This window comes from Sebastes umbrosus, chromosome 18, assembly GCF_015220745.1.
Source record: "Sebastes umbrosus isolate fSebUmb1 chromosome 18, fSebUmb1.pri, whole genome shotgun sequence".
In the NCBI taxonomy this organism is placed as follows: Eukaryota; Metazoa; Chordata; class Actinopteri; order Perciformes; family Sebastidae; genus Sebastes; species Sebastes umbrosus.
The window spans coordinates 9,223,665-9,238,948 of NC_051286.1; the positions used below are offsets into that span (position 1 = coordinate 9,223,665).

General features: G+C 40.6%; 1 protein-coding gene across 3 annotated transcripts in view; it reads left to right on the forward strand.

The window, feature by feature from the left end:
- man1a1 (mannosidase, alpha, class 1A, member 1) overlaps positions 1-15,284 on the forward strand; it is a 148,173-nt gene that overhangs the window by 47,218 nt on the left and 85,671 nt on the right. Inside the window, exon 1 of one of the 3 annotated variants that reach the window (XM_037750429.1) lies at positions 8,030-8,336. The exons of 1 other annotated variant lie outside the window; for it this stretch is intronic. The gene's annotated coding sequence lies outside the window, so the exon portion shown is untranslated. Of the gene's footprint in view, positions 1-8,029; positions 8,337-11,699; positions 11,828-15,284 lie in introns of those variants that run through there. One more of the 3 variants, XM_037750430.1, reaches the window with a different exon arrangement.

Here is a 15,284-nt window from a genome sequence, read left to right on the forward strand (position 1 = left end):
TAAAGACTTCACATATTTATTAGTTTACAGTTGTATTTTCTTGTAAAATTGCACTGCCCTTCATTATAGTCTCAATGTTGTGCCTTCTCTACACTGGCAGGTATTCTGTTGGAGTATACACAATTATTTTTATTGCCCTGGTTCTCTGAGACAAAAAGCCAAAGGAATTTTTCCATTTGATTTTGAATTATTGCAGAAAATAAGTTCTGCGGAAAACAAACATTTATGATACTTACACGTTTTGTTCAGCAAGATAATCTTCACAAATGGAACACCACTTGTATGATTTTGAAGTGCATGAAGTGTAAATGCAATCACCAGAAGTGCTCAAATGCTAACTCATTTCCGGCTTTTAGGGCTCATTCCCGTAACACTCTATTCCCAGATATATTACCAAGGATATGACCTCAATGTCCTCAATAGACCTTTTCAAACTTGACAACATCAATATTCTAAATTGGCCCCTTTGTGTTTCCTGCTCCATTGTTTGTTAATGCAGTAGCTGACAGGAAGTAAACTTGGACCAAAGCTGTTGCCCCAGAATGGCAATGAAAAGGTCTAAAATAGCTACGGCCCTGTGACATGTAGTAAAAAATAATTTTAAGTGATATTGGAGCATAATGTGGTAGCTGGTGATAACACTTTGTCTACTTAAAAAAGGAAATGCAGTACATTTGGGAGTGCACGGTGCCAGTATTCCTGTCTGTGGAGTTTCCTGTCTTTGTGGTTTCCTCGCTCGTCCTCCCTTTAATTGATACTTTGAATGACCACCGGTTGAGCTCCTCAACAGCCAAACAAGCTAAAGGTTGAAACCTGAGTTCTCCTCGCCTCGGCTTGCCTCTCATTCTAGCCGAGGGCACTCATGTGTTCAACCAACCAAAAAAACTCCCCATGGAGTGTGTGTGTGTGTGTGTGTGTGTGTGTGTGTCCTTTTTTCTGTCTAAAATAAACACACTTTTCTGTCTAAAATAAACACACTTGACTGGGCCTCGGCACATTAAAGGTCACTACTGATGTCTCCTGTTGCAGGCCAAGAGAAAAAGGCAGAATTTTTAGGTTTGTTTGCCATCCAGCCCAGTGTGACCTGGACTGGGCTATGAGACAACAGCATTTGTGTGCTCTTTGTGCGTGGTGTGTGTGTGAGTCTGTGAACTATGATGCCATCTGTCTTGTTGGTCTAAGCTGTGGGCTGTTTCAGAGGAAAACTCAGGAGACACCTCCAAATCTGACTGCACTGGAAAAATACAACATTAATTCAAACAAATGGACCTGGTCCTGGTAGCATTGCCAGTTCAGCACATGACTCACACTTGTGATAACAGACAACACATGACACATACTGGCTTATATAAATAATAGTGAATTATATTGGAGCTAGACCAATAAATCTGTCTGGCTGATTTATTTTAAGCTTTTTGCAGATAATGTTGGTGAGCATGTCCACCAATAAATAACAAGAAATGTCAGGACAGGTATAAGAAATTAAAGATATGAAGAAAGATGTTCGAGGTCATTTAGAAACAGTGTCTCCATTAGTCCACCAGACAACACTGCAGTTTATTTTACAAATGTAAAATGGTCCAACTCATTACATATTTTGGTGACAATTCTTTTAAAAAATGTTTTTATTTGTTTGTGTTATGCTATCAACTTTTAAAACCTTCAAATATCGGTATTGGTATTGGCCTCAAAAATCTATCAAGCTATAAACAATACATATTTTGTGAGCACAAATGTATGTTAGCTTATTGATTTCATGTAATAACAGTTTAAAAGCATTTTGGTATTTGGACCGTTGGGAGTCAGTACTCGTTTCTCTTTTTCTTGTTTCCTGTGTGACTCAAATGTTTCTTTTGTATTGGCTGAAATAACCCTGGAAATAATCAGCTTTGTGTGAAAAGAAATTCAATATAATGCATTTATTATACACTCAGCCAATACTGATTCATTATATCATCATCACTTGTCATTGTGCAGCAGCTGAGAAGTGTTTGCCAGCAACATGGACTGTACACTGTTTGTATGCAATGTGCCATGTTGTGCTGCCCTGAGCTCCAAGTCATCACAGTAAACAGTAACTGCCTGCCAGTGGCGTTATGAATGGAGTATAGAATTTCAACATTTGGAATATAAATAAACATGCTGTCACTTTCTGAATCTATTTTATGTTCACAATAATCACTTATAAGACAGGGAAACTTTGTCATAACATTCTGACTTCTTTCGTCTTCTAGTAGTTATAGTTTATAGTGCTGTCCACTGGAGTGGAGATATCCATGATAGGATTTCAGCTCGTGTTGTGACAGTCATGCTTCTCACAGGAGAATTGCGGCTAGCAACAGATTAGATTAGACTGATTAGATTCAAGCAATAAGCCACAAGAGACCGTGATTTACACTGATTTTACAACAGTTAAGGGGCGTTGTTATGCACGACGCGGAGCAGAGACACTAACAAAAATGATATCGCTAGTAATTGACAACATAGCGAGAGAAATGTGCGCATAATAGGCTACAAATAAAAACATGCAAGCTAACTGGTTTGCTGTTCCTCACTGTGGAAACTACAAGTTAGCTGCTGCCCAAATCCTGTCATGGATTTCTCCGTTCCCGTGGACGTAGAATGAAAAGTGAGACAGATTGCTTATGGCGTGCGGGAGGGGAGGTGGATGGGTCCAACAAACACAGGACTTTCAACCAGGAGACCGGTGTTCTTGTCCCAAGTGTTGAGATAATTTGAAGTTACGTTTGTGACGTGTTTTCCGTACTTATGTTACGTTGTTTCTGTAAGTATTGTACTTAGTTTACGTACTTATTTTAAGCCCAATGTTTTTCTTAAACCTAACTAAATGGTTTTAGTGGACGTTACCATAGTTTTGTTGCATGAAATACGAATGACACACAAAAGAGGCGTACAAATGACATGCTATAGGACTTAAATGCGTTCTCATGACATGCAGAATGTCCTTGTAATGTCGTGCTATTTGCACATTATTTTTTTAACATGAAATAGATTTAGAAAGTGACAGAATGTTTATTTTATTGCAAATGTTGCTGTTGAAATTTTATACTCCATTCATATTGCCATTGTTTACTGTGATGAGCTCTTAAGTTTCTCATGTTCTTTTATATTTTTGCGAACATCCTTCCCTCTGCTATTTGGGGTCTAGCTAATTCAAATAGGTCTTTGGCAGCCTGTTATGACGTTGGTTATTTGCAGGACAGTTGGATGGATCTGTAGCTACAGGCAGTGTGAAGAAGTAAAAGGCCCGTGTATCTCCTGAGACACTCAGTCTTTGCAGCAGAGGTTATCAGCTCGGCCCTGCCTGCAGTGCTTTAGAAGGCCATTGGATGAATGGCAGCCTTTGCCACGGATGCTGCCAGGGTTTTTGTGATGACCTCTTTTCTTTATGTTGTTGTTCCCCTCCTGTCTCCTGTGGCCTTCCCTCCATGGCAGCCCTCTCAATAGCTTTTCTGCTCTCTGTCCCCCGCAGTGATGCTGCAGCTCCTCGCATCACTTTACTTAAGTGACAGAAGAAATACCCACACAGAATAAAAGTAGATGCCTCTTCCTTTACATTTACACATGACCTTCAAATGTCAGGTTTATGATGCATCCCCCATTATAATAAATAGTTGAGGTTAGTTAAGGACAGCACAGTGATCACAGACCTGCAGTACTTCAGCCTTTATGATCGTTTACTACTGCTTACTTTTTGGTCAATTGGGTACATCATTGTACCTTTTCAACATATCCTCACACAACAGTTCGTATGATATCTTACGAAAAGTCATTCCTCATTTTTCATGCAATTTCCTACGAATGTTCATTCATCAATTTCCACTCCAGTCTTTTCAAAATAAACTTCCGTCTTCACAGGAAACAACATGGTTAGGTTTAGGCAACAAAACCACTTAGTTGGGATAAGGCAACAAAACCACTTAGTTGGGATAAGGCAACAAAACCACTTAGTTAGGATTAGGCAACAAAACTACTTAGTTAGGATTAGGCAACAAAACTACTTGGTTAAGTTTAGGCAACAAAACCACTGAGTTAGGATTAAGCAACAAAAGTACTTAGTTAGGTTTAAGCAACAAAACTACTCAGTTACACAGGACACTAACAGCGGTCTACTTAGCGGTATTTTTTGACCCACCCATCCCCCCCGATCTCCTCCCTACGCAGCATTACTCGCTCTTTATACTTCCTGGTTCACAATTAAGTGGATTACATGCAAATTGATTTCATGGGATATATAAGAATTACAATGCATTACGTTTTGTAAGTATAGCTACGAACAGTGTATGAGAACATCCTTTTAAAGCCATTTATGTACCTCTGCTATATTATTACTGCTCCAGCAACATACTTTTGTCCTCCAAACTGTAGTAATCTTCTTTTTCTGAGAGTGTAGAGTGAGATTGAGCATGACTTTTGCTGCCCCACGCTTTCTGCCAGAAACTGATTTGGGTTGTCCGTGCAGCACAGATGTCTATTTAACCATGGTATATTATACCATTACTTATTACACCATTAGATGTCTCCCAGCTGGCTTTATTTACAGTAGAGATGAGTGCCCCACTACAACTAATTTAACTTCACACGTAATAACTGTTTGGCTGCTCTTTACATCCTCTAATACATTTTCACCTCTTGCGGGTGAACAAGGACGTGAGTGTGTTTCTGTGGTTAAAGTTTTAAAGGCTGAGAGAGGAGTGGTGTAGCTTAAAAGGAATGTCTATTAGAGAGAATGAAACACAGAAGCTTCTCCTTCACCCCCTAAAGTCAGCATTGCGGCAGCATTTCTTGTTATCTATGAGCTATAATGAAAACAATAATGCAACTATATTTTCTGTTTTAGTTGTGTTTTGCTTAAACCAGCACCTCAAAACAATCATATAAAAGCAAAGAACATGATCACTGTTGAAAAAAAGAGACTTCCAGATGCCTTTTAGAAGAAATTCTGCTTCAATTTTTCATAAGTTTACAGTCAAGTCCCTTTTATACAGCTGATTTAAACTTCTAATATTAAGAGGGAGGCTGTTTCACAATCTAGGTACATTTACAGCAATGACAGATCCATATATTGTGCTTCAGCCTAGAATGTGAAACAGCTAACAGCTTTAGGTACTGTAAGACAGTGATTCTCAAACTGGAGTCTGTGGTACTCTACAAAATCATTTTTCTTATAATTAATATAATGGTGCTGTATGATTAAAAAGTAAATATCTACAGATGGGGACTATTTGCTCCAATAAAACAAACATATTGTGTCTATTACTCCCACCCACGTTAGCTTTGGGCCAATAGAAACTCTGATATGATTGTGACACATCACGTCAATCTGTCATGAATCAGTCGCTTCATCAGAGCGCAATGAACCGTTCCTGCTTAGCTTAGATTATTATCCAGCTAACTGGCTGGTGAGCATGGAGAAATATTTGTGTCAGTCCTCAACATCAAGTGACGCTAAGCCCAAACTAGGTAAATTGTGAAAATATGACAACAGTTATATCGAGTTTGGTTTTATTGAGAACATTGACGGGAGACCAAAATGCTTCATGTGTCTTCAGGTGCTAGTAAACAAAGCCATGAAGCCAGTCAAGCTAAAGCGACATCCGTCAGTGAACGTCCATCAGCCTAGTTTTTTTCGGTGTGTCCTGCACCATCGACTCTACTCTACCCGTGTCTGAGTTTTTTCAGCCGATTCAGTATGTTGAATCGCCGTCGGTGCCCGTCGGTGCCCGTCGGTGCCCGTCGGTGCCCGTTGGTGAGAGAATTCACTCTGATTGGCGGTTCAGTTTAAACGAATCAGTGCACGAGAAGAGAAACTGACATAAGGAAATCAAACCAATGTGTAACGTCAAGAGGAAAAAAACTAATTTTTCATCTTCATCTCATCTGGTCATTCCAACACACGGATTTTGTTCGAGTGCAACTTTTTGGCCAAGACAAAGGCGGCGTGAGGCGATGCAACTAGTGGCATTTGTTGCCGCTAGTTCTTTGGCGTCAGTTTGGTGTGTCTGGGCCTTAAGGCGTCCCTGGCCCCAAAAAGTTTGAGAACCCCAAGAAGACCGTAGTGACCTTAAAAAGTCCAAGATGTAAAAAAGGGTCCAGTAAGATTTTGAAATAACTTCTAAACTGCACTGGAGGCCAATGGAGAGAGGTCAGCAGAAGAGTTATGTGGTTTCCATTTGGTGCTGGTCTTTTGCAGTCAAGTCTTTTTAATGGGATCCACTTCAGCTGCAGGACATGGTGAGTCATGGTGAGAAAAGACACAATCCTCAAGATGTTTAAAACTAAAACAAAATGAATCTTTATAAAACTAGTTGAACTCTTGTGAGGTAAACAACCAGTGGCTCAGGTGTCTTTCAGGATGGTGAATGATGTGCTCGAACACATCGCCAGGCCCGCCATCCATGCGTGTGCTGCAGCCATCAGAGCCAAATGCAGTGCTTCGTCTTGGTCACAACCCCATCATTGTGTCCTACCGTATTTGATCCAGTTTCCCGTACATCCTTGCCAGCCTCAGAGCCAGCCCCACTCTGTCTGTCGCCATAGCAGATCTAAAAATATTGTTATCGTCCACCAGTCAAGAGGGCTAATGTTTTTTGGTGTCTTTCTATTTCCAGACAAGTCATTTAGTCGGTTATATAATTTGACATTGAGTCCTGGGCTGCAGCCTCAGCTCCCACGCAGCATTGTGTGTGTGTCTGAATCAGATACTCAATCTCTGTAATTGAAATGGATGGAGTAATTCTGCTCCGGCCTGCCCTCAGGTTTCTGTGTGTGAGGAGGGAGGGAGCTTGTATTTGGTTATGTCTGAAATGATGTAAATCACGCTCTGCACAGAGGTGGGTGGGACACAGATGAGAGGAGCACTGCAGCAGCTGAAATGGGGGGGGGGTATCTATCACATGCACACACTGCGATGTGCACAGTCATCTCCTGAGCCTTTGTTATAGAACCTTGAGTCTGCATCCACATTAATTAATCACACACACACACACTCCTGAACAACAATCCTGCTCGCCCGGGCTTTGAATCCCCCTCAAGGCCTGGAACAACACACTGCAGCAGCACCGCCCATCTTCCTCACGAACACACACACACCTCATAGACACTCACACACTCATGCACACTCATGCACACTCCTCGAAGTCTCCTGGTCCCTGGAAGTTCCCACGCCTGAATAAACGAGGCAGCCAAACAAAATGAACAACACCGATTGAGATTTTTTCATACCTGCAGCTTCTTGTATATGGTGTGTTATCACAGCTTTGCTTTAAATCCCTCTTTTCTGTATCACTGACAGGTGGTGTGTTTTTCAACACACACACACACACAAGTGAAGCGTGATAATGCCTTTCACTGTAACCTTGACAAAAAGTGTCGACGCTCGAGTATCTGGCAGCAGAAGCCAATAGGTTAATACACTTTGGGATTGTGTCTGTGTGTGTTTGTGCGTGCGCATGCTTTCTGCCTACGATAACACGATTAGCCGAAGGCTTAGCCATCACTTTTCCTCACCTCCCCTCTGTGACCTCTCACAAAATACAGTGTAGACGCAGCGTTGAGGCGGCGGTTGGGGCTAAATGGGATCACCAGCGGGGCTGAGGGGTGTTGAGATCGGGATCAAATTGTAGGATTAAGGATTAGACCTGGAGTTTGCATTGAGTTAGCATTATGATACGGGACGTGTTTCTATCTCGAGAACATTTTTGGGGCTCAGAAAGTGAGCGAGCCGAGGAGAAACTTCAAGAAGGGATTTTTTTTAGGACAGAATTTTCATAAAATGAGAGCAGCCTGCAGTTTTTCTTTTAATATCAGTGACACTTTGACTGCTGTCACTCATATGAAGGCTGAGGCTGCTAGTTTTGAGCTAAAGCTGCTGAGTCAGTGTGCGCTGCCAATATTAATTTATCTCTCCCAGTAAAGCTGGAAAGAGGCCATGTGTTTTCTAGCTGCCTGTTTTCTTGTATGGTAGAATATATTATTAAAAGTTTAGGGCATTTCACAGAACTAGGTCAACAGGTTGCTTTAGTTGTGATAATGAAATGGAACTGATATTCTGCCGTTACGTGGAACGCTGTGTTTTGATCATAATTATTACACGGCTTTGTTTAATACTTGATTCTTATTGGTCAATCACGTCATTCTGCGGTCTGTTATTTCTTTATAGCAGACCGTTGCTATGGGCGCAGACCGTTGCTATGGGCGCAGTACTTAGGACTCTGGAGGACTGTAGATTTGCCGTTTTTTCACATTAAACCCGGTGAAATTATCGACCAAAGCTCACTTGGTGATTGTTGGAAAGAGTAACAACGACGGTATAGGTGAGTTTTATTTTGTTTCTGTCCAGTTTGGATGAAGTGTTTTACGATGCTCCGCTACCTACAGCTGATCTCAACATAAACCAAAAATACACGTGGATGATGACGCAAGCTGAACGGAGAGGGGGGTGAATCATACTAGGGCATCTTGGCGGAGGTCTGCGCTCTCCGAGTGCCATTCTAGTTTCTCATTTATCACATTTGGTTTGTATAATGTTGTTTTATAGTTTTCAGATTTGTTTAACAGATACATTTTCAACATACTTGAATATAATTATAGTTATCACACTACTAACATCCACTCAAATGACCATCTGTGTACTCACTCCATTAAAAAACCAAACTCACTGGTGTAGGGCTTTCACCACATATTTCCTCACTGAAATAGAAATCGTAGCTGCAGGTCACAGAACAACGGGTCACCGGATACATGGTAACATCGACAATAGGCAGAGGCGGAGCACTCGTCCTTCTCGAGTTATCAAAAATGCCGCAGGTCCTTACTTAAATATGATGGGCAGGAGATAAATATTTAATCAAGGGACATGTTGATCATAACAGAGTCAGTCACACAATAACTGCTCAGTGTTTTTCGGATGCTGCCTGACAGAGGGGAGTAGAGAGCTCCAGGGTAAAGTGCGGCGCATATTGATTCGCATTGTTCGTGTGACATGTAGTTGCAGGGCTGGCTTTATTGTGGGAGAGGAGCTGTGCTTCACGTGGCTGCTGTGACATAACCCGCAGCTCTCTCAGTGCTCAGGTTGAATTGTGTGGAGCTGCGAGCTGTGAATAGCAGTGAAAGGGAGATGCAGAAGCCTCACCAAGGAGCTCGGTGTGACCCAGAGCTGGAGGGCACAGCCGACTGTGGAGGTCACGCTTTGTGTTCACATGGTGCTCATGGTGTAACTGTTATTTACTTCATGTTCCCAAAGCAAAGGAACACATCACACATATCTAGATATTATATTAACATAGTCACTGAAAATATAACACCAATTTAGTTTGATGGAATAAAAGCTTTTCATAACCAAACTGAGTAATCTAATAAAGGATATGAAAATAAATGTCGGGGGATTCAGGACTTTATGGGGCTATAGCGTATATTAATTCCATATCCTATTGATTGATTTAATTGATAAAGTTTATGCTTTAATATAAAGTAGAATTTTGTTTTTATTATGATCAGCTTACTGTTAACCAAGCAAGCTACTATACTAGCTGTCTGCTAATGTGTTGCTAATGCAAAAGTCTAAGTAGGGCTGTCCTCGACCAAAGACATTCTTAGTTGACTAATCGATTAGTTGATTTAATCGACAGATCTGTTTTAAACCACTTTAAATCTTGTGTTTGTGCTAATAAGTTTCTTGGAAATAAGTCATTCAGCATGAATAAGCATAAAAACAACTGACTGACTAAAGAAATCTTAGACGAATAAGACCAAAACGACCGATTAGTCGACTAATCTACTAATCGACTAAGCTGTTAAATTGTTGTGTATATTTACTCTTTTTACTTTTACTCTTGTGGACTTTGCATGTTTGCTAGATTAATTACTACATTGTTCTATGATATGAGGACTTAACAGTATGTTGATCTTTCACTGGTGATACTTATAGGCTTTATAGAAGGGAAGGTAGTTGCGCCAAGCCATGGCGTGAGCGGCCGCAAGCAGTCGAGCCGCGCTGGCACAGTGTGTTTGAGTGTTTGTAAAGTTAATTACTAGATTAACTACTTTAATCTAGTTAGCATCCATAAGTTAACACAGCTCCAATATGGCTTAAAGCTATCTGTAAACAGTAAAATAAGTAAGTACAAACAATGAGAATTGTAGCATGTATGCAGGGTGTGCAAGGCAACACAACGAATTTAAATGAACTAAGCAGATACAGTTGGGGATCAGTGTAGATTTATTACTTAATCCCTCACAGGAAAACACACAGTTAAATTGTTATTCCGCCTACTGATTCAAAACATAATGTCTATACTCGACTGAATAAGTAGAGCTCATGTTTGAATTTTGACCTCTGTCAACACAATCATTGGTTTGTGTTTGTGCCAAAGAGAAAAAGCAACATCACATTTGTCAATCGCTCATGCACACTCCCACATCACAGCATCACAGATTACAGCTCCGTCTTCGTCGCCTGATTGCGTGAAGTGAAGGTTATTTTGTTCTGAACAACCAAACAATGCATCACTTCCATCTGACACACACACACACACACACACACACACACACACACACTGCAGTGTAGGAAGAAATGCAGAAAGTCAATGTCGTTATTGACCAGTCATCCACACTAATAGAGTTATACCAGCTAATGTTTTTAGCACTGAACTGCAGTAGACGGGCTGTTCTCATACACCGTTTGAGGCCATACCTAAAAGTAATGCACTGTAATTCATATGTATCTTACAAAATCAATTTCTATGTAATAATCCATGTAATTGTGAACCAGGAAATATAAAGAGTAACAAACGCCGCATAAAGAGGAGGTCGGGGTGGATGGGTGGGTCAAAAAGACACCAGACATTCGCCCAGGAGAACACTGTTTGTGTCCTGTGTGAAACCAGAAGTTAACGTTGATTTATACATACATAAGTAACGCCTCTTTCGTCTTTATTTTAACCCAAACCACGATCTTTTCCTAAACCTAACTGAGTAGTTTTTTTGCCAAAACCTAACCAATTTGTTTCCCGTGAAGACGGAAGTTTATTTTGAAAAGACTGGAGCGGAAATAGACACCTGCTTCACGTGTTGCTGGACATTCATAGGAAAACGCATGAAAGATGAGGATTAACTTTTTGTAATATATCATAGGAACCGTTGTATGAGGATACGTTGCAGTAGAATGCTTGCTCATGGGGGTTCTCTTGTTGGGTCTCTAAATTATAGAGTACGGTCTAGACCTGCTCTATATGAAAGTGTCATGAGATAACATCTGTTATGATTTGACGCTATATAAAAATAAATTGAATTGAATAGAATAACACTTTGTACATGACGTACTGTAGGATACGACAGGCAGGAGTGTGTGTACATGAACATCTGGCTATGTAAGTGATGAGCAAAGCATGCAAGGCGTGGTGCTTTAATTCATCCGTCACTCTCCTCTTCACTCATTTCCTGTTAGAGGAACTCAGGGAGGAAATAAAAGGGAAAAAAAGCAGAGTGGATTAGGATGGAGGGAGGAATCAAAGGAAGGAAACAAGGAGATAAAGTTGAGAGGCAGAAGGACAGAAAGAGAGAGGGAGGGAGGGAGGGAGGATAGAAGTACTGGAAAGAGAACAGCAGAAGGAGAGACGATTGATGGGACACCTCATTAGAGGACAAGTGAATGTAGGAGGAGGAACAACTGGATGGATTGTGTTTCAAGGCACACAGGACTGGAAGGACTGATACTGTTCGTTAATGACTTTTGGACCTTGAGCCTTCCTTTTCTTTCTGCCATCCCTCTCCCATCCATCCTTATTCTCTGTCCGGGAACAGAAAGGTAATGATTCTTCTTGTCTTCGGAGGACGCCAGCGCTTTCATTTTTCATCTTTCCATCCGTCTTTCCCATGTTCTGCTTTAAAGGTGATGTCAACAAGGGTGAGCGTCATACAAGCCTTGTTTTCTTCTTTGTCATTTAAGCAATCTCTGAAGAACCAGAGCTTCACCTCTGACGTGCAACGCTATGATTAATGACATGATGAAGGAAAAAAACGAGGGCTGATAGGGTTGATTTCCAACTATAAATTTATTAGGGCTGTCAAGGAAACGCATTAATGCAACTTGCAATTTTTAGGTTGTAGCGGGCTCCGTTTTAAAGCTAGAGTGAAGATACTGGTATCATATGAAACTAAAAAACCTAAGGAATCCATTGGTACCAAACCATGTCATACTAGCTTGTCGCAAAGGAGCCCAATAACGCTCCAAACTTACGCTAAATTTCGGTGAGGAAAAACTGGCATAGCCATATTCAAAGGGGTCCCTTGACCTCTGACATCAAGATATGTGAATGAAAATGGGTTCTATGGGTACCCACGAGTCTCCCCTTTACAGACATGCCCACTTTATGATAATCACATGCAGTTTGGGGCAAGTCATAGTCAAGTCAGCACACTGACACACTGACAGCTGTTGTTGCCTGTTGGGCTGCAGTTTGCCATGTTATGATTTGAGCATATTTTTTATGTTAAATGCAGTACCTGTGAGGGTTTCTGGACAATATTTATCATTGTTTCGTGTTGTTAATTGATTTCCAATAATAAAAAGATACACACATTTGCATATAGCAAGCATATTTACCCACTCCCGTGTTCATAAGAGTATTAAATACTTGACAAATCTCCCTTTTAAGGTACCCTTTGAACAGATACAAAATTGTGTGATAAGTTTGCGATTAATCGCGAATAAATATCGATTGACAGCCCTACAAGAAAGAGCCACAAAAATAAGAAGTAGCTTCTAAGAGGAGGAATTGAATTTAATATCTTCCAGTGGTGCACTCACACTGGTAGCAGCAACAGGAAACAAAGCAGGGAGAAAATATTCATCGGAGAAGGCGATCCCCAGCACTCTTCTGAAGACGTAAAAGCAGTCGAGGCGTGTTGCCGTGGGCGATAACACTGGTGTTTGTGGTTTTCTGGAAAGACCTTTTACATATGTAAGAAATCTCCCACTGCGACAAGCCTACCACCTACAGCAGATATCACAAGGCCTGTCCTCCCCTACTGCTCTTCCTTTATAGAAGCCTCCTAGACTCTCTCCTCCTCCGCTACCACTCATGTTTTACAGAAGCATCAGAGACGCTGCCCTCTGCGGAGCCATCTGCTGCCTCACCACGCTCGCAAACAGAAACAAACTCCTCGGCAGCAACACACATCACCTCCAAGATCATTGGACTTTGCTCTCACAACCTCACAGACCTCAGCTTAAGCCTGTCTCACTTTTCATAGTCATCCCATCTGGACTCTGACACAAATCCTGGATGTGGTAACGAGTTGATTTTAGCAGATTTCTTGTGTCCCTCGTGGCCCGGGACAAGCTGTCTCACAAACATCAGAGATCTATTTGATTAAAACCTGAATCTGTGATCAGCGGCCGTGGTTACGCTGGTCTTTTCAATGCGACTTTTGTCATCCAATCATGCCAAGGCGTATTAACTGTCAAGTCTGTACGCTCCAAGATAGGATCTGCTCGCATTTGGATCCAATCAGCCAGACCACATGTCGAGGTGGCCTGGCTCACATTGAGTTTGGATCTCATTGAGTTGTGGACAGCATGTGGGTGTCGATAAAACAGAAAACAAGTCTACTAATACTTCAGGGTGGAAGAGTTAGCAACGAAAATAATTGGCAAATTTTATTGTGAAGAATTTACAGGAAATTAAATGTGTTTATCACTGAATTAGCAGAGCTTTCGTAGCGTCTATTCTTCAATAAAATAAGTGTGCTAATACTGCAGTTAGGAAGAGTAACGGGGGACTTTTATTGTGAAGAATTTACAGGAAATGTAAGGTGTTTATCAACGAATTAGCCGAGTTTTGTTAGCGGCTATTCTTCAATAAAACAAACCTACTAATACTGAAGGGAGTAAGACGAGTGGTCACTTCTTGACCACGTAATATATCAGATCACTATCCGATCAGGCAGGTCTCATTGAAGTGTCAAGTGTAACCACGGCCAGTGTCATCTGCGTTTTCTTAATATTTTGTGCAGTAACTGAACGGTCAGGAATCTGCCAATTATATTGTTGGTTATCGTTTCACCTATGAAATGTTGAAAAAAAAAAAGTGTAATTAGTGAATTTCCCAGAGCCAAAGGTGACTCCTTCAAATAACTTTTATACATTTTTGATTTTTTTTCCCCATATATGATTGAAAGCAGCAAATCCTCCCATTTGACAAGCTGGAAGCAGCTAATGTTTGGCATTTTTTGCTTGAAAAATGACTGAAACAATTAAGCTGTTATCAAAGCAGTTGCTAATTAATTTTCTTTCAAACAGCTAATCAATTATTCAACTAATTAACTTCCAAAATGAGCTTGTTTTCCTTTCGAGTTCAGTTAGAACAACAGTTGCTCACCATCTTTAATAGCAGACTAAAAGCATATCTTGACATGATTTCCGTATCCAGATAAATGATTATTAACCAGCACGCTCGCTCTCATTTATGTTTTACGTTTGATTTGTTATCTTGGTGCACAAATGTCAAGTTTTCACTGCAAGAAAATCACAAGATGAAGCAACTGCAGCAGAGTTTTCACTTATTTTATGTAATTATACCTCTTCTCAGGACAGTGCACTTGATTGATATCAGTCTCACTTTCATATTGGTTTTGTTGAACTTGTTAGTGTGGGACAACCTACACATTTATCATTATTATTAGTACATAGAGAACTTCAACAGAAAAAAGATCTAATTAGCCACTAAAATGAATCATTGGTGTGGGTGTCTCAGGCCTCAGATAATAAAATAGTTATCACAACATTATCTCTATTAATACTATATGTCATGATGATGACTAATGTATTCCACACAATAAAAAAGATTATTCATATTGCTCCTATTGAATCAAATCAGTACAAGGAGAAAATTACTCCAACATGAAAACTGTGAATCACAATCTCAAATGTGTCCCGATACATTATATGGAGAGAAAGAATAATGTTATCACCCAGACCTACTCAGCGTTTTGTTTAGAAATAAAAAAAACAAAACCGTAACATATTTCATAAAAACATGTATATATCCTTTACAGGAGGTCAAATGTCATAAAACTTTCCACAATCTTTCCTTTACGCTCTCACATTTTCTCTTTTATAAATATGGTATTAGTATCCTGGTCACTCTTTGACCATCTGTACCTCTGACACACACAGACACGCTCAGATACAGGATGAGCAGTGAGGGGGAAGGAAGCACAGTGACAAGACAATGGACGGGAGGAAAGTGTCTTGTCCTCTC